Source organism: Euwallacea similis, chromosome 4, assembly GCF_039881205.1.
Source record: "Euwallacea similis isolate ESF13 chromosome 4, ESF131.1, whole genome shotgun sequence".
Classification (NCBI taxonomy): Eukaryota; Metazoa; Arthropoda; class Insecta; order Coleoptera; family Curculionidae; genus Euwallacea; species Euwallacea similis.
In genome coordinates this window covers 6,271,937-6,292,828 of record NC_089612.1, presented here as the reverse complement: position 1 = coordinate 6,292,828, position 20,892 = coordinate 6,271,937, and the positions used below count along the sequence as shown (strand labels likewise).

At 36.3% G+C, this 20,892-nt stretch overlaps 1 protein-coding gene across 3 annotated transcripts in view; it reads left to right on the top strand.

Annotated features, from left to right (window-relative positions):
• Positions 1–20,892, top strand: part of Tomosyn (syntaxin-binding protein tomosyn) — a 61,402-nt gene that overhangs the window by 2,761 nt on the left and 37,749 nt on the right. The window lies entirely within an intron of this gene.

Genomic DNA, 20,892 nt, shown 5'->3' with positions numbered 1-20,892 from the left:
CCACAATGAAACCTTCACTTCGGAAAAGACATATAAATGTATCTGTGGCTGTTTTATCTCCTGCATATCAAAAAGTTTTTGAGGCAATTTATTTTGGTGACAGCCCTATGTGTGCCGCGTTTTTCAATGTTCGCGTCCGGTTGACGTATTACTCGAGGACATTCGTTCATTTCATTTCTTTGTCATTACGTATATTTGTTAATATCAGACGATTGAGGCAAAAAGAGCTACCGAGACTTTAGCGAAAGAAAAGCGATCGATAAGAACTAGATTGGAACTGGAGTAGTTGGCAGTTTTAGGGACAATAAATCTTAACCCTGTGAGAAAGACCATTAAAACTGACCCTAAAATTAAAAAAAAAAGTATAAGGGGAAAAGAATATTTTACTAAGTCAATATTTTATAATTTGCTTAATAGAACTCGGGCCGGATCCATTTAGCGCAAGGCATAAATTTTGAAGCATTTGCATAAAAAAATTCAGATTTTCATTGCATATTCCGTATATTTTATACCCCCTTTTTATACCCACTTTCATTTATCGTTTGCATGGAAACTTTCTTTCTTAAAAGTTCCGGATTTGCCCGTTTTGATGGTTGAATAAGTTGAACCAATGCCCTCCTATGTGGGCTCGTTATATCGGAAAAATCGTCGAGTGTGTGAACTTCAACAGTAAATACAATCCTCGCTGGGGTGTTTGTTTAATTATTTAAAGCCCCTGATGCGAAAATCAAAGCGAACCTGTAATGAAACAACAAACAAAATATTTGCTGTTTACAGTCCAATCGAGATAAGAGCTCCTCGTTGAAAATAATGAATACGGACGAAATGAAAAAGCCCTCGGAAATCAATAGAGCTGGTAGGTATCTGCTTTTGCTAATTATTATGAAACCTAATTTTATATATTTAGCCAGTAAAACGTTTGTGTGGACAACAAAAGCACAGTTTGCGAATTTATGAAATTTTCCCCTGGTTTTTCTTTCTACGTTCGTACAATTTTCGTAATAATCTACTATCTAATAATCATTTCCTGATTCTAGTTCTCCTCTAAATTTTTCTTTTAACGTCTCTATTGTCAAACACTTTGCCTTGACAAGCCAAGAATTCGGCACAAGTTTCAGAGTCATAGGGAAATTCAGTTTGAGCTGGCAACAGTGGGGCGATCGAAATGACTGGCAGGTACGTAAGAAAAGGGTTTACATTAAAAAAGGAAAGAACATTGCAACTGTCCAGTTAATTGTCCAGAAGGGGGTTGGTTCTGGTCGTGTAGAATTCAAATAAAACGAAATTGATAGAAAACTGACACATATTTTTAAGGTATATCCTCGACGTAGTTATATTCTTAGCAAAAGTCTATTTTCGTTGCGTATCGGGTGAAACAAAAATATGGTTTTAACAAAAAATTTGTTTTAGCGTTAAAAAAAATCGCATTTCAGGCCATATTAGAGACACATTTATCTCTCACGTTATTTTTATGCGGTTCACTTCGATGCCTCTTATAGTGAAGGAGTTAAATGAATTGGTTAATAAAATTAGCATATTCTTTCCTTGTTTATGTCAGATAAAGGGTGTTTCAGGAACAATGGTAGAAATAAGTACTCCGTGCTAGAGGGTAAAACAATAGGGCTATTAATAATTATATATAAACCACCCATATACAGTCTGTCCCAGATAAGGATGAACAGCATGGGGATCTCGGAAACGGTAATAGATACAAAATGGTTTCAATTGGGAAAAAGTTGGGCAATTTAAAGCAAATTAATAATCTGTTTTTATATCGGCGAAATTCCGAATAGTTACGAAGATATCCGGAAAAAAACGAATTTGGCGGTTTTCGTTTTTTGCAAATAACTCTTATACGGTTATAGTTAGAGGAATAAAAGTTTTACATTATTAAAGCACTTTTTTGAGAACTGTTTAGCAGTGTTGCCAGTTTTCTTATTACATCCTTACTTTCGGAGAAAAATGAGTAAACTTTCGATTTTCATATGGGCGTGATATCAATTATTTATATTTTCAAAATCGTCATAAAATTCCCTTTTCAGCCATGTATTACATTTAATATTTTTCTCAGAAACTCTATGAGTTATAGCCATTAAAGTATTTTTTGATAAGTCGGCCATGATTTTGACTTATAGTAATGGTACACATTAAATAAATGAATGCTGTGGAAACGTCAAAATTATTTAAAAGTATAAATATATTACTGGTATCAGCCTAAAGTTAAAAAAATAATTGTTTCAAATTATGTATTTAATAACAACAATGCAGCTAAACTTGGATCGAATCGAAATCTCAAATTATAACAAATGTTCAAATAAACCACCATTATTTTCCAGGCGTAGGTATGCTCTTTTCACAGTCGAATCTAAAACTCTGTTTAACATTTCTGGGGTAATTGTATTGAATGCCTCTCTTACACGTATTTCTAATTCTTCTTCGTTTTCAAAATTTTGAGTGTATACTTTGTTTTTTATGTAACCCCAGAGGAAAAAATCCAATGGTGTTATGTCCGGAGATCGCGCTGGCCACAAAACGTCATTGTGAGTTCCAATAGATCTTCTTGGAAACTGCTTAGTGAGATATTCCCTAACGACCCTCGCATTATGTGCTGGAGCCCCATCTTGCTGGAACCAACAGTCACGAATTTCCGCTAATGGTAAATTATCAAATGCATTTTCAAAATCATGTTGCAATATGTTGAGATACCGGTCTGAAGTGAGAGAGTTGTAATAGAAAACTGGTCCGATAATTCTATTTCCAAATATTCCACACCACATATTAAACCCAAAGCGATGTTGGTGTCTTGATGATTTTTTTAATCGTGGATTCTGTTGTGACCAATAATGAGTATTGTGTCGGTTAAAAATTCCATTGTTGGTTACCATGCTTTCATCTGTCCAAATTATTTTAGAAGGAAAATTTATATCATCTTCACATTTTCTTGTATACCACTCGCAAAAACTTCTACGCCTCACTTCATCACCTTGTACAAGAGCATGGTAAACTTTAAATTTATAAGGACGAAAACTGTTCTTTCTTAAAACACGATGGGCCGTTGACTTAGCAACACCAGTACGCATCTCAATATACCTACATGATGTTTCGGGAGTTTCTATAACAGATTGTAAAACAGCATATTGTATATCTTCGGTCAACTTCTTTTTGCGAACATTTACAGGTTGTTTAAACGAACCATATTCTTTTAAATTAGACGTCAGTCTTCTAAATATGGATTTTCCGGGTTGCTTTCTTTCCGGGAACTGATTAAAATACATATGTTCAGCATCTACACAATTTCTATGACATAACATGTAGCATGACAACATGTCAAATTTCTCTTCATTAGAAAAGCAATTTTGAGCCATTATTATGCTCACGTCAAACAAATTTAAGGTTTTGCAACTTTTAAATAATTGTGACGTTTCCACAGCATTCATTTATTTAATGTGTACCATTACTATAAGTCAAAATCATGGCCGACTTATCAAAAAATACTTTAATGGCTATAACTCATAGAGTTTCTGAGAAAAATATTAAATGTAATACATGGCTGAAAAGGGAATTTTATGACGATTTTGAAAATATAAATAATTGATATCACGCCCATATGAAAATCGAAAGTTTACTCATTTTTCTCCGAAAGTAAGGATGTAATAAGAAAACTGGCAACACTGCTAAACAGTTCTCAAAAAAGTGCTTTAATAATGTAAAACTTTTATTCCTCTAACTATAACCGTATAAGAGTTATTTGCAAAAAACGAAAACCGCCAAATTCGTTTTTTTCCGGATATCTTCGTAACTATTCGGAATTTCGCCGATATAAAAACAGATTATTAATTTGCTTTAAATTGCCCAACTTTTTCCCAATTGAAACCATTTTGTATCTATTACCGTTTCCGAGATCCCCATGCTGTTCATCCTTATCTGGGACAGACTGTATATACTCTCAATTGGTTCCACACCGTACAGGGAGTCCCCTTTAACATGTCGCAGTTTTTTTTTTTTTGTAGAACCGGCAACGTCGCCTCGCTGAAAGTATTTTAGGTCGATAGAGCAAGACCTCTATATGCAAATTTTCAGAAAGGGCATTTGTTACGTTTTTCTGCCCTGCTTCAACCGTGAATCACCCTGTATACATACACCCAAATAAATAGGCAAAACTAATAAACCCTGATGTAACCTACTTATCTGCTTATATCGAATACTCCCGAGCCGCTTTCGGATCGCTGCCGTCCTCCGCTTTTGTTATCAACCTTCACGTGGCCGAGAAAAGGGCTTTTATCGATTCCCTTCATGTAAAAAGGCTAACGGTATTAGTCGAGTGATAAAAAATTGTGATAAAGAACGATATGGTGGAGTATCTAATAGCAGAAATGATCAAAGTTCCCGACAAATCTTAGTGGACTTTGGTGAGAGAAGCATTTAATTAGAGAGGGATCAAGAGCAAGACAGATAAGCGCACTCAATGCAAAACTCAAAACGTACACGAAGAGCCACTTATTTCTAAAATGTGGCTTTGAACATCGGTCCCCGAACTGAGAGAACAAATAGTTTCTATTCTAATTGTCCAACAACTTTCATTATAGAAAGGATTTTATTCCCAAAAGTCGTTTGTCATTTTTCATGATAACGGAACAATGTTTTACGTCCATGTGCGGAGCTATAGAATCCTATAGGGCATAAAATAGAACGAAATCTTATGGGAGAAACTATTGATCGAGTGCTTCAGTTACGTAGCTAATATACATACATACTCGTATGACGATGGCGAACAAAGGAAGGGTTATTTAGGTGCTATTGTCAACCCGGAAAAATATTTATAGTTCAAAACGATATGGCAAATAGTAAAGTGTGGGGATCCAAGCCGTGCGATTAGTTCACTGGGGGCCCTTTCGCTCCCCATCGACCGCTTTCCCTACCACGTGGCCCTCTTCTCCTCCGCATAACGGCCCGTCCTCTTTATAAAGCAGGGTATCCTGTCTCCTGCAAGAGTCGGAAGTTGCTTCCAGAGGGGAGACAAGCGGCTCCGGAAACCATTGCCCAAAGGTATGCCCACCTATTCCGCACTTCTAGAGAGGGGGATGAGGATTCCTCTACCTAGACCGGAAGAGCTAGAAAAACGACCGAACGGGAAAAGTGGAAGGGAAGTACGACGTCGTATCGAAGGCGATTTTAATTGTTGGGTTATTTTTCAAAATTCGAATTTTCGAAAAAGTGCCGCAATTTCCCGAGTTTCGAAATGTTTTTTTAAATTTGTAGGTGTGTTTGTGTGTGCGTTTCAAGTGCTCGCACAAAGGGGCTTTGCGCGAACTGATCGCCACGCAGCGTGAGTCACCCTGTAGATCCTGGAACGAGAGGAAGCTTTCGAATTTCATTACTCTCCAGGCAAACAAAGTTATTCAACAACCTTCCTATTTAACTCACTTTTGTAGGCTTCGAGCCTCGTTACATTGACTTCACATTTGACGGACTACATTGTTTTCCACAATAATGCGGTTACAAAAGATTTAAGCTCGCACAAAGATGACGTAGATATAGGAAAAACTACGCTTTTGTTCGTCGTAAACAACAGAGCGAACATCTAGAAAACATACCTACATAAATGAAACTTGGATGGGACTCTTGAAATATTTATTCATGCACGGAGAGACTGGAAACAAAGCCGCTTTGAAATTCCTAATCTGTTTGATCCCAGACCCACAAGCCCACATACCTGGAGCCTCTTTATTATTGGGACAATGCCGTGTCAGAGAAAAAGAGGGAAAAGGATGTTTTTATGTGTAATGAATTGGAATCGTTTGAGTTCCATGCGAGTTTTTTTTTGGTTATTTTTGGTCCAAATTTCGGATGCAGCAACACAGTAAGCGAAATTACTTCCTTCGTGTTATCGAATAATTTACTTCGATTGGATGTTACACAAGACCGAGCACGAATGTTGTGCTACCAAACCAGAAACAGGAAATTCGAATTTCCTCTCTGGGAGCAAATCATGCGAGATTCGAAAATTGGACGGCCAATCTGACGTGCGTTGTCAACTATAAATAGTTTCCTTCGTGAAACGTTAAATGTTATTTTTACTCGAACAACCGTTTTTTTTGGCAAGTCGGTATTAGCCAGAAGGAAAAGTCAATCTGTAGTTCATCACTCCAATCAGGGCTCAGACAGATTCGTAAAGTACTGAAGTTAGCTGCACTAGTAAAAAAATGAGGTCAATTTTTTGTACCTCGGTAAGGCGCAAAATGTTTGCCATTATTTAGGATTTTACATTGATTAAGAAAAATACGATTAATAGGTTTTATAAGGAACTTATAAGTTTTTATAATTAAAATTAATCTTAAATAAACAAATTTTGGGTGAACCAAAATTACAGTGTTACTGTAAATGTTAGCATGTAAAGTCTCCTCTTCAAATTTTTATGTCGATACAGAAAATACAAATATGCAGTGTATTACGTTTACCGTCGATTTTCCTTCATGTGTCATTTTACCTGCATATTTTGCGAAAATTTCAGTTTTTCAACCGCCTACTTTAAGATTTTTCATACTTGTAAATTCGCTCCTTAATGACGTCTATCACAACTCCGAAATAAAAAAAAACTTCGAAATCCCTAAAATCCAATAACAATAACTGAAAAAGCCCTGACGGAAATTGGAAAAAGCCCGCTCTTGGCATTTTTTAACGACGATGCCTTGTGATTATTTCAAATCCCTGAAAAATTTGTAGTTTAAAGCAGCTCTACCGCGCCTCAAGCGTGCAATTATCAAATATCCGGGTCCGGAAGTCATTAAAACGTCCGCGATTTAGATGCAGTACTACTATGGCAAAATTGTCTTTCTTTTGGGGGCGCCGAAAGCGCATTTTAAGCTATTAATAGCCGTCCAGCACGTCAATAAGGCAGACTTTAAAATGTTTATTGTTTTATTATGATGTATAACATGTTAGCCAGGCGTACCTGGCATCCAGCGGCCAGATTGCAACACTCAAAGTGCACTTTTGGACGCCCGAATTCATATTAAAAGAAATTATGAGCAAAACTGCTTCTGTCAACTTCTCTCCTAGATTTTCTTGGGGAATTTTAGAACTAAACTTGTTGGGTAAATATTTGTCGAAATAATTTCTTTCCCCTTGACATGTTTACTTGCTGGGTAATGTGGGGAAAACATTTGTTATCCTAATGGTTTTATCACGGATTGCTGGGCAGAGACAGAAACTAAAGTTATCCTATAGTTTTACTAACTCGTTCAACACGTAATAAGTCAACTCTGAAAGTTGCAAAGTTTAATTCGAAAAGTGTCCAAGTCGGTTTTCCGACTGCATTGGGCGTATTGATCTCGAGGCAGGTGCGACTAACTCTATTTTTATCTAAATAAGGGCTGTTTCGGAAGGAATAAAATCTGAAGTTTTGCGATTCCAATAAGAGTTATGTGACTCTTTTTCTACACATTTTATGATTTAAACCGCAAAATTGTAGTTTTACCTCGCTTGAAACGAATTTCTGATGAGCCCATAAAAACTTTCGCATACTAAAAATTGAAATTGTGAGAAACTTTTATTCCATTAGGTTGAAACAGAGCTGAAGTGCGAAGTTTAAAACAGGTTTCCGTGGCAATTGCAGGGCGGGGCTTTTATTAGAAAACTTTAAAAAATTTATTAGCACGTCTCAGTCAGTTTTATTGAATCCAAAACCGAAGGAAGTTAACGTGAACACAAGCAATATATCTTTCATTTGACTATTTTACCAAACACGAAAGATGTTTACACATTTCCTTATCGCTCTAAAAAAAATTCGCAACTCCTAGTCTAAATCGCTCTAGTAGTCTAGCAGCTTCTGAAATGATTAGTCAACTACATATTGTATCGTTGGTTTACACGAGTCTACAACGATTGATCTCTCCATTACAGACTCGTTAAATTTGGCTTTAACGGTTCTGTCATGCAGATTTAACTTGAATCCGTTTTTCTTCCTTACAGGAACTAGACTTTATGGGTTCCCACATCAGGTAAAGTTTCATCTCCTGTAGTTTTTAAGACTACCTTATCAAGAGGAGAGGTCAGCTATGTTACAGAGTGTTCTTCAATACTTTAGGTTTGGCTATAGTGTGATTAGATCGAGTGTCGACATTATTTGGCAGATCTGCAGGATCATTACTCAACTGTGGACATTTTGGTGTTACGAATTCATTTCTTCCACATCTCCAACACTAGACGGCTCCTCATCCTTCCCTGTTATTTCTCTGTTCTCTCAACATCATTCTGATTTTCCTTTTTAGAGGTTTCTCTATTAGCACTCAGTGGTTCTTACTACTTTTCAATTTTAATTGCTCTAATTCCCAGTAACTCGATTAGAGTTTACATTTAAAGAATAGCTTGGTATCTGTTTATCAGTCTCAAATTTGAACGCAAGAATTAATGCTTTATGTAAGGACTTACATCTGGAAAATTTCAGCGCTTTGTGCATCTTAACATCTTTAATATGGATCGTATTTGGGTAGGCGAGATAGATAATCTCAATTTTGTTTGATTTTCCTTGGGGAGAATCCGTAGACCGCTCAAAGCATCTCCTCGAAGGGAAACTATAAGACCTGTTGTCTTTTCCATGTTCGTTCAATTATTGGATCATAAGTCAGGGGCTTTACTTTGTTTATCGAAGAGACCCCAGATTCCTTTTCTATTGATCCGTGTTACACTAAAGCCTAGAAAACGTTACGTAGGCAAAAATATATAATACGTTACGCGACTTGTTAGAATAATGTTAGAATAATAGAGCCGAGTTTAGAAAGCCTGTGGGGCGCCTTGCCACCCCTCACTTTTCATTTATATTTAATGGAGTATTTCGTAATTCCGTTCTCGGGTACTTTGTAGACTGTAACACGTTACGCCTTTCATGCATTATTCATTGGAAATCAGAAATAAATACGTAAAATCGTTTTTGTTGCTTTACTAGGGACGTTAATTCATGTAGATTCAAATAGAATTGTAGTGGAAGGAACTAAATTTCAGAGTGTTGTATTAGATCAAAAGAAAATAGCCAAATTACAGCGTTCTTCCAGAGAACAGAGCCATAAAACCGGGACGTTATTTTCTCCGTCACTCTAAAACTTCCGACATATTTCGCAAAACCAATAAACTTTTAATCATAATCAGGGCCCAACGAGGTCTTTATTATATTTTTCTATATCGAAATTTAATAATCCCGCTGCCTCGTGGTTTATGGCGACATTACCAAACGCGAACGAATCAATCTCGTTTGGCTTTTATGCGGACGAAGTCGATAAAACGCCTACGAAGATTATGATATCACGTGGTGTTATGACATATTTGCGACGCCATGACACTATAGTAAATACATAAATCTATACATTTGCCAAATTGTCTATAAGAAAACTAGTTGGAGGTATGATTTACCTTCGCCATATTGTCGTGGAAAAGTTTATTTAAATTAAATGAATATAGGCCCGGGACAAAATGTCAGAAGCTTTCAGCTAAGTCTGTTTGTATATTATATTTTAACCCCCTGCTTAGGGGCTGTTAATTTGGCCGCTGATTATTCGGATCTAACTCAGAATTTTAAGTAGCAATTAATGGAGAACAAACGCTTGTATTATTAAAGGGAGGTAATGGGCACTTAAGATAAGAATTATGGGAATACGAACGGAATTAGAATTTATTTCCACAACTAACTGAAAGTGAACTCAAATCCACTTTTCTTTAATTCTTTTTTAAAGCAATCAATCAAAAATATTTTTTTCCCATTATTTAGTTCATTATCCATGGAACGTTCATAAAGAACTGAGCAGTAAACACGGCATGAAAAGCTGATTAATTCATTAAAGAGTTTTTTCTGTTTGTCTTTGATGGAGGAAAATGAAATCGATGAAAAGCAGATTTGATAAATTAATGGCCCTCCAATTAAGCAAGTCACATTTTTCTCCTTTTTCCCCGGAGTTTAACGCAGTAATTAGCTCGAATTTAATCTTTTAAGGAAAAATTTCTGGATTATGTTCTTTTAAATTGTACGTATTGTTCATTTATAAATAAAAGTTCACAGAAAAGTAACGTTAATATTCGACTATAAAATCCAACATGATGAAACAAATAAACAGCGGTCATGCCTTATTGATCTAAAAACTGATGTTTGAGAATTTCTAATTTAGAAAATTTTAGCTGTTCTTTTATTTAGAATTTAAGTCACATAAGGTGCGCACAGTCTGAGAGCAATTAGTAACGAATGAAATCAAATTTACCAGATGTATTGATTAATTCAGGTTTGTCCAGATTAGATATACCATAGAACCCATATACCATCAAGTTACATAGCTTGAATAATGTTTTTTTCTAGATAATCCTACTAATTACAAAATGTACAGAATCTGAAGAAGAAAAGCAATTAGTGTTGTTATAACTTATTACAGTATGATGTACTGATAACTTTTTGCAGTTTATTTTGTTAACCATAATCCTTTATACTTGCAGTCGCTTAATAAAAAATGTTTTTTTATTTAAATTTATTCTCCTCATTACATTATCCGGTCCATAAATCCGTCTGTTTTGAAAGTTGAAATTTACGACGGCCATTTTAAAATGGAAGCCGACGTAAATCTTAACAAGCAGAAGACCGTAGTGCATTTAAAATTAATACGACCTTAGTTTTTACTTATGGCTCCTTACTTCATTATTTAAATTAAAGTTTTTTAAATGAACCCTTCTCTTGTGCCCGCATTTACGTGGTAAATTGGCTTTTTTTTAAATTCTTTCTTTGTCATAAATCTAGTTCGTGCCCGTTCCGCCCTTAAACCAACGGTAACCGATGCGAAATAACGTGTCCATCTTCGAAGCTCGTGCCTTAAATATTCAAAAGGCAACGGAAACTTGCGAAACTCCGGAACGAGCCAGGTATCCCACCCTAGGAAGATTCGTTTCAGCACAGTGAATACGTTACAGACACGTAGAACTGTGCAAATATACTTCATCTTTCATGTGGTAAAGAAACCTGTTTTGCCTCAACTAATGGATATCCCGGTTGACGAGGTGAGATACGATGATCGATGACCGGAATGGTGATGATATCAAAAGTGTGAGGAAGGATCTTTCATTGTTATGTAGCAATATTTTAATCGATTAGAATTTCGAATGTATTAGCAAAAACGTGTGGATGAATATGTACAGTATTCATTACTTTTAAGTATCCGACGTTCACCAGGTGAGTTGATTGATTTCGCAATTTCTTATGTCAGAGATTTCGTCTGACCAATCGTACGCCAGTATTGTCAGATGGCCATAAATCAATTTGTCGCGATCTTAAAAGATTGCTTTTGGTTTTTGGCAGAAAAGTATTGAAACATTTAGGCAATGTATACATTTACCCGGAGTAGTTTCGTAGCACCCTCGTAACCAAATAAACATAACACGTGTGTTATTAGCAATTCGGGTAAACGCTCTTGTGCAGGTATAGGGACGAGTTAAAGAAAATGGCTGATAAGAAATTGGATTTACAAACAACCCTCCTAATTTGGTTTTATTCGTATATTTAAGTGTTTTTGGAAGAAAAGGGTCGACATGAAAATCTCGTTAATGGCGAGAGATAAACAAAAAATAAGGTTACAGCCCATTAGAGTAGTTTTTCATGTAATTGCAAATTTCGTAGAGAATTCACTCATTTTTAATCACACTCCGAATGGTTTTACCCGCCTGTTATTTCGTAATTAGCCTGGTTTCAATTCGGCCCAAATATGCTTCGTTTTCATTTTTTTTGCTTTATACCTTACAATGCTTTTTGATTTGGTTTCCTTGTTTTGAAAATTAACATATTTGCTCATTATTTTTTTATGTTATAAAAACATTAATTAAAGGTTTCTGTTCAGCTAGTTCATTGGTATACGACTATATATATATATACAGGGTATACAATCTGCACCTTAGAAGCACGGATGTCAAAGGGGCCCAAACCTAGTGATTTCCATAATACGTTTACATACAAAATAGATATGACTGATAAAAAATCGAGGATAATAGTCGCCAATTTGCAAAGAAAATCTCAGTGCCAACAGCGTAGGGAACTGATAGATAGATTTATCGTCCATCCTCACCTCCATGACCACGATTAAAACTGAGCGTCCATTTAAAGTTTGGCACTTTTCCAGACGTCTATTTAGAACACGCGTATATCTATCTACCAATTAAAAAACATATTCCGGATGTTTTTTAGAAGATTACCGAAATAAGTTATTTGGGAATTTATTAAGATGGATTTTCTTGCATGGAAACAAAGAATAATAATTAGACAAAACACTTTTTAAAGTCCTAGATTATATAGTATGAATCAATTCAGGCCAATTACCAATCGGTTTCGTAACAGCTTCGTTCCAGAGCGAACACGAAATCCTTTCAATTAAACTCGGCAACTTCATTCGAAACTCTAAATGAGATCGACTTTTATAATGTCATCGCTGCAGCTGCGGTTCAGCTAATTAATATTTTAAATCTTGGTTACGAATCAGGAACCCACTGTTTAGCATTTTCTTTAGAATTTCTTCCTTATTAGAAATAAATGACCGGCCTTGTAGAGGGTTGAGGGTGTAATCAGTTCGAATACGAAATTGCAAGGCTGCAGAGAGTTTACACTTGAACTTACGAGGTCAGACAAATCAATATTTTGAGGCGTTTCATGTTTCGAGTTCTACGCGGTTTTATGTTTGAATTTTGGTCGTATCCAAATTGTATTTAACAGGACGGAAATAATGCGACATCCCCCGTAGTAAATTACGTCATGTAAAGCGGCTCAAAACAGTATTCTCCCTCTGCCTCTAATAGCTAGCTTTAGGTGAAAAAGCAAACGTGTGGTTTCAGCTGTGGTAGCTGGTCAGTAGAAATGGGACCCTTAAAGCGGTTTGAAGGTAGGTAAAATTCCTTGGGATTTCGCCAGAAGTTCTGTCCACTGCAGTGGTTACAAGGAATAAGAGGGGGGACGAGCCGCAATCAGTAACTTATCTTTGTTGTGTACGCTCACACAACAATTAATACCTTTTTGTGATGAAGGGAGGGGGGGTAGCTCGTGTTCCTGAAATGGCTGATACAAGAAAGGCATTAAAAGGCATAGTGTCAATATCTGCCTCAAAGGTTCCGGTTTAGGCACAAACCTAACTGCTACCTCTCCCTAATATTCAACATCACATTGGGGGTGCTTTTGAGTAAAGGTTTTGCAGGCCAAACGAGGTAATCACAACGTTCTTTTTTCTGGGTTTTTGCGGCTATGTAGTTTCAGCCGTTAGCTCTATTTGAATTTCAAAGAAACAACGTTCTTCCATTAAGGGAGAGAGAGAGAATGTTTCATACCAAAGGGAGAGAGTTAATTAAAATACTTCATGTTGAAGTGCAAATTTTAGGAGAAGCTCAAATTATTTGTTAAAGTTAAGGGGGATTCTTGAAACGTTTCTTGGTGTAAGAAATATTAACTATTTATACAATACACTTATTTTAAATCCTAATTTCTTCTTGGTAATGAGGCCCTCATTCAAAACCGCCATTGCGAATTAATTGAAATGCACCTGCCGGCAAAGTAGTGGTAAAGGGAATTACTTACGCTACGTGAGCCCTACGACGAAAAGCCCTTAGGTACCCCCTTTAAGCTCGGGCGGATTTTGAGTAGACGTGTAACGGATATATACGACCATGTCTTGAATCTGTTGAGTATATAGGGCGGCTCCAGTTATTTAATGGATACATGTTTGTCATGTCTTTGTAAAGGTGAATGTAGACGGTTTTACATCCTCAGTCTGGAATATTATTGCCTTCGGTGTCTCACAGGGTTTTCACAGATTTAAATCTGTTTATTCAAGAAGAACGTTTTCAAAGTTTCTAATTATAAATCATAACATGTCTTCGCTTAACAACTTTCAAACCGGTTAACTTTCGGAGTTTCCCGCAGCTAATGGATCGTCTCACCACGCCTGAAATCATTTTAATTCGGTATTAAGGTAAAAATGTAAGGTAATATTTGCTCAATTTTCTTATACTGACAGATAATATCCACGATAAACAACAACAATACCAAAACTGTCATGCTAAACCCGGCTTAGGCACTAAGCTTGTGTTGGTGCAAATAATGGCGGTTAGTTCGTGGATGGAATTTTAATCCTATAGGGGTGGTGAATAATGGAAGAGTTTGAAGCCGAGACACCACAAATCTCGAGACGTATTTTCAATTTTCAACCCTTCTTGGGTAAATAGATATTATGTATTATTTATTTGAACCCTTCAAAGGTCGCAAAAAAATGATATATTTCTCGAGAAAACATCCCTTACATCCCTTTGAATAATATACAAACGAGGATTTTCTTGTCCCTCCCAGCTGTCCTGCCGGCCTGTATTTCTCATGTTGCCTACACGAGAGGGACGCAAGAAAACAACCAAAGCTTCAGATTTATGACTTTTCATAGGGCAACATTTATGAAGGAAACAAGCCGCATCAGAATAGGTAATACTGCCAGAACAACTAGCGCATACCGCATTCTGAGGAAGAGCACACGGATTATTGGCGCGTTAAGAGCATCAGTAACATGACGAGGTACAGACGAAGAAAAGAGGAAAAGATTGAACAGATCTCAAATCTCAGATGCGACCAGTTTGACAAGACCACCTTTTTGGACAATTTCCAATCCGCCAACATAACAGTCAGAATCAGCCGCGGGGAGAAAATCTTGACTCATCTATCATATGGACAGTCGTACCTGAGGTCGCTGTATCATATTTACAGAACATAAGAAGCCAGGAGCCACTCAAACGGGCAACATCCCTACACAAATTCTTTGGTCCTTTTGCAGATATCAATCAACTTAACGAAATGGAAAGAAGTCTGAACCTGAGCACTGAAATAACTACAATCCATAGAAATAAGGGTCGCTACATATCTGGTAAAGATTTACGAGGAAAAATTGATAACCAAGGAGTTTATAGGGTTCGTGGAGATTCTTTGGGAGACGCTTAAGTGTTCTTAGAAGACCATAGAGATAAATAAAATAAATTACTGGGTCGTAGTGTTCACTATCAATACCTTGATCCGTAGTGTAAGGAAACGTTTTGTGACGTCATGTAATAATACTAGCACATAGCGTGTCACTTTGAAAACGAACCACTCTCGATATTTCGGTCTTTATAAAAAATATGTAAATGTGCAAAAAACGTCGATTTTATTTTCAAGGGGGACATTGTTTAAGTCGGTTGTCTATTAAATCGCATGCGCCCTCTAGCGGGGATGGAAACAACCACTAAAATCTTAAATGGATAAGGGGGTTGAGTTATACCTCGTTTGAAAGGTCTTTCAATTACTTTTCCAAATGTACCTGTATTATAAAACCTAGCCTCAAGAGTTAGAAGGATTAAAGAGAAGAATTACAACCGTGTATAGAGAAATTCAAGTAGAAGTTATTGTGAATGTGAGAGTGGAGTTTGAAAACAGACTTAAACATTTAAAACATTAATAGACAATTTTTTTACAATACAGTTCATACCTAAGCTTGTTTACGGTTTGGACGTAATTTTTCGAAAACCTCTCAATGGAAAAAACAGATACATTCGGAAAGGTAATTGAAAGACCTTTTAAATGGGGTACAAGTCGATCTCCCTTCCTATTTAAGATTTTAGTGGTTGTTTCCACCCCCGCTAAAGGGTGCATGTAATTGAACAGAAAACCGACTTAAAGAATATCCCCCTTGAAAATAAAATCAACGTGTTTTTGTATATTTACACATTTTCTATAAGAACCGAAATATCGAGGGTGTTTCTTATTCAAATTGACACGCTGTATAAGAGATCTATGTATGTATGTAGTAAGTGTTAACAATGCGGTAGAGGTTCAGGGTTTGTAAATATGTTAGTGTTATTATTCTCAATGAACTGTACAACCTATTAATAGGTTCTGCACTTGTTCATGAATAACATTGTGTCCCCACAAAAGCCAATAGAAACCATCAACCTCTTTATCTCCAAATCCACAGTTATAGGTTTACGAGAGAGCTCGATAGAAACTTAAGTCTCCACGGATATAAAAGTATCCAAATGTGGTTTTCTTTGGAATAAATAAAGGATCCTGCTTTTGTCAAGTTTGAATGATATTAAGTTCTCGGGGCACACCGCAAGACTTGCCGTGAAAGATTACTTTGGACTTACTCTGTAAGCATTATTGTTTGGAACAAAGTTTTAGTTTCCCTTCATCCCCATCATAGCAATCTGTTTTTAAATAGCACTTCTCTCTTTTTCTATAACTCAAGTTAGACAAAGAAAGTTCCACGGTGGTTGCATTTATTGCGATAGATGGCGACTCAAGTTATTCGCTACGATGCTGAGTTAATACGAAACTTATATATATCGTTTATATCTAGCTTATATCTATATATATAAGTATATGAATGCTTAGTTTAACTAGATTAAAACCAGAAGTGAACATCTTGAGTGTATGTATTCTTTAGGGAATGCTCCAAAGCGATTCAGGCAATAAATTTCCGGGAAGGTATATTCCTCGGAAAGCGGTAAATCAATGGAACAATACAAAACTGTGAAAAATTGGATTAATATCGTTATCTCGAAGAGTTAACTTGCGAGAGAGGAAATTACACCGAGGTGAATTATGGCCGTGAAACGTTTTATGTTAGCACAAGGTTTCTAAGCCAGAAAAAGATTTGTTTCGTATTAAGATCCTCGGATGCTTCATAAGTAAGCTGTAATTTAATTTCCTCTTTTCCAAGTCTGAGCTTTATACCGGGCTGATTGCAATAATCAAATTTTCATCCCCGGTCTGTTGCTCTTTTAATTTAGCGTTTTATACCTTTGAAAGGGTGAGCGAATGCGAATGACCTCTCGGAATTGCGACTCTTTGATTTAGGCTTGACAACTCTTACACCCCAGCACAGTACAATGCGACGGTGTTCTTTGTATCGCCTCTATACTTTCAAGTAAGGAGACATGGAAGGTAGGTCCAGTTTTTCTCTTTTCCAAGACCATTTTCATATTCGTCCCAATGGCGAAACTAATTTCCATTGTTCAGTTATGGCTTTTAGCCGTACAGTTTCAACAAACATTTACGTTAAAAGCCGGATGCTTCGTTAGTCGCTGAACACCGTCGGAAATCAGATCGCGTTCGCGATGTGTAAGCCTAATGGCTCTATTCGACAAAACTATTGTTGTCGTTGGTTGAAACTGCTGTGTATTTAAATGAAATGTTGTTTTGTTGAAATGCGCTTTAGAAGCACCCGCGAAATCGTGAAAACAGCCAACAAAGCGTCTTGGATGCTAAAGGAAATATCGCTACACCGCTCACATACATAGGGTTATAGATGATTATCTGCAGTTGGCGGAAAGGTATTGTAACTTGTGTATTAATGCGCGATTATTACTATTATCGGTTGAATATCTGTTAAATTAAGACTATAAGACGATTTGACAATAACAGAAGATTTATTGGAGATAAAAGATCAATTGACGTAGTTATTATTTATTTTAAGTATTTTCTTATTTTAAATATACTGTACGAGTATTTACTCAACATAAGAATTCGGCACGAAGTTAAATAACGGAGAAATTGATTTTCCTATTATAAGAAAATATATGGAATCTCTGAAGTGACTGTGCAACGCTGAACGAAAAATTTCTGAATCAAAAATAAGGCGTTCTAGGTAAAGTCACCTATATCCGATGTAGCTTCGGTTTGCCTCTGCGGGGCGCCAAAGTTTTAAAATAAATATCTTTGTTTCGAAATAATTGCTAAATGCTTTTATCGATTTTCACTAATTACTAAATAAGAGTTACTACACAAATTGGCGGGTATTTACGTGAACGGGATATTTTTTAATATTGATGGAAATGTTAAAAGTGGCGCGTTGTTCGTAAATAAAAATTTGTATTTTTATTACACCCTGTACGAATTACTTTAATTTTTTTCTGCCACAAGCTGACTTTGTTTTGCAACTTTTTTGCCTCTTGTAAAATTTTCGCCAGACATACAGCTTCTATATAAAAGAAATTATTTATAATACCTTGACATTCATTGTTGTTGTTTAGTCGGAAGGAAAACACGAAAACAGTTTTAATTCTAAATAACTACCAACTTAGTTTAATTCTCATAGCAAATGTTCAAAACGTGGACTGTTTTCCTAAATACACAAATAAATTCGCTTCAAAAAATGAATGTGTTCTTTGGGCAGCGTGTTGGGCTTATTTTTAAAATAATCCGCAACGTTTCAAATCCTTTGCAGTAACTTAGCTTCCGTAGTGATGGGGAAAGCATACACATTTGATTTAAGAACTTCCCGCAGGAAAAAGTCTAGAAGCGATAAATCGGGCGATCTTACTGGCCGATTTACGGATACATCGTTGCTTCTTTTGATCCATCTGTCAGGATATGTTTGATTTAAAAATCTGCGAACGCTTACCCTAAAGTAGGGTGGCGCCCCGTCAAGCATAATCACATTTCGTCAAGAAATTTTAAAGAAATATCCTCCAATAAATCGGGTAAAATGTTTTACAAGAAGAATAAATAGTTATCCATCCCCATTTACATGATTTGGCATTACAACTAGTCCAATAATATGATAATGTTTAATTCAGGTATTCAATTTTCTACGTTATAAGTATTTAAAAAATTGACGCAACTTGTACTACAAAAAGAAGTGTTCTACGCCCCTGATTTTTCAATAGTCACCTAGAAAATCAGAGACTAACACTACCATTTTCATTCGCTTTTTCCAAGAGAAACCTTTTTTTTTACTTGTAAACTTGATAAATTCATCATCTTCCTGATTTTTAATTTCCTAAGTAGGAAATTGTAGGCGTGCGTGCATGCTTTTTAGAAATAAAATTTCTCGTGCTTCTTTTCAGGAAAACTCCCTTTTCCAGGAAAACTCCCCCTTCCCTAAAAACTAGTTAGCTTTCTCCGCCTCTGATTTCTCTATAGCCTCATACATGAAGTTTGCAGCTTTTCCATTTTAACCCCTTTACAAATCAATGAAAGAAAACATGCGAAAACGTGTTAAACGAGATCAATATTTATTAAAATCCATTCAAAGATGGGGGGCTCTCATATTTGAGTGCCCTATTTCCGGAACTCGGTGATGACTGATGAATGCGTGATTTATGTTTCCATTCAACATATCTTTTCGTTCCCCAACTTTGTGAGTTTTTTTAGGAAATTGGTCCTGTTTTATTAACACAATAGGGAGTTTTCATTCTAGAATACATATAATTTCCGATGCTGTAGTTCTCATCCTTCATCGGTCCATACTAAAGGAACAAATTCATTATCTATTAATTTAAAGCTAGGAACTACACAGAGAATATTGTCCATTAACCCAAATAGACTGGATGTCCTCCACACGGACAACGGAGGTCTAATTTCCCATCACTAATTAAAATTATTGTAGTACCTATATTACCTTCGTCTACACTCGAAACTTTACATAATTCAGCTTGAAGCGCGTTATGTTTCAAGTTTCAAGTTATGGAAAATATGTTAATAATTCCGCTTCCAGGCAGTTTCAATGCCCGGACTTAAATAACTTTGTTTCGGCCCTTTGTGCCTCGCTGTAGACATAGGAATGTGCCCTTCGTAAAATAAACTTTGAAATATAGATTTTAATAAATTACTAGACGCTTGCGACCCTTTCTCGGCCATGCGCGCCTAATTAAGTTGTAAATAAGGACCTTTAATCTCAGCTTTGCAAATGTCCGTTTGATGTAAATCCCTTATGGGACACACGGATTCATCTGGATTTTAAAAGATCCAGGATGACTGTGCTGGAAACAGCGTTTTTTTAGCTTTCAGCCCCAAAAATTTAATTTTACTCTTCGTTCTGGGGTTTATAGGGGTGTGACCGTAAAATCTTGGAATGGTTCCCGTAGGATAGGCAAACTTCCAATTACTACTTTACCTCAGAATATGGGTTTAGGCACTCCATTATTTTGATTAACTTTCTCGGTTGCTTGTACAACGTCATATTGCATTGTTTATTATGTTTCTCGATAATTGAATCGTTTTTATATTATATGGAGTTAGACCATTATATCAACTCTCATCCTTCATCACTCCATCAGACAGCCTACGAAAGATGCCATTAGATCCACAGTTACAACTGAATAATGCTTCTACAAAAAGATGTCTTAATGGCCTCTTTTTTTCAGGCCGGAAAGGTCATTTTTCATATTAATACAAAACAGGCACTTTTCGTTGTACTTATACAAATTTCTATGCATGTTCCAACAGTGCAAACATAGTCGATTCAGTGCTGAGTGACGTCTGAATGAAATCAACTCACAATACCGCCTAAAGGCATTTTGTTGAGTGACTACGTTTATCTCGTTTGCGTTATACATGTAATGTGCATTACTCAATAAATAGGTTTATAGAATGTTTAAATCCTCGAGATCTAGCTAGATTACCGGGCTAATATTCTCGGATGTCGTTTAACCGAGATGGGGTTTTATATCGCCGAGATGCGGCTTTAGTTTAAGCCTCGCGATATCGATTTCCAATTTGTGGCGAATTTATGGGAGTACGAGAGGGATTTACATCGATAATAGAAAAAAAATGTGAATCGGAAGCGAGTATAACGAATTTGGTTTATAGTAAATGATTAACCTCATTCGCCCATATGCCAACCAAATGGTTCCCTAATGTCCACCCCTCGTAAGATCCTTCGAATCTTCCAGTACACAGTGAATAATAAGGTTTTGCTTAATCGCGATAGATGGCAGATAATGCGCAACACTACCATTCTGAAAAATATTTTGCTACCGGGGGTGTTACATAAGTAAATATTTTTTCTTTTATTCTATTTGGGAGTAACGCCTCATACCCAAGTAGGGGTTATTGGAGCGGTTGTTGTACAACTTCGTAGCGATACGCGA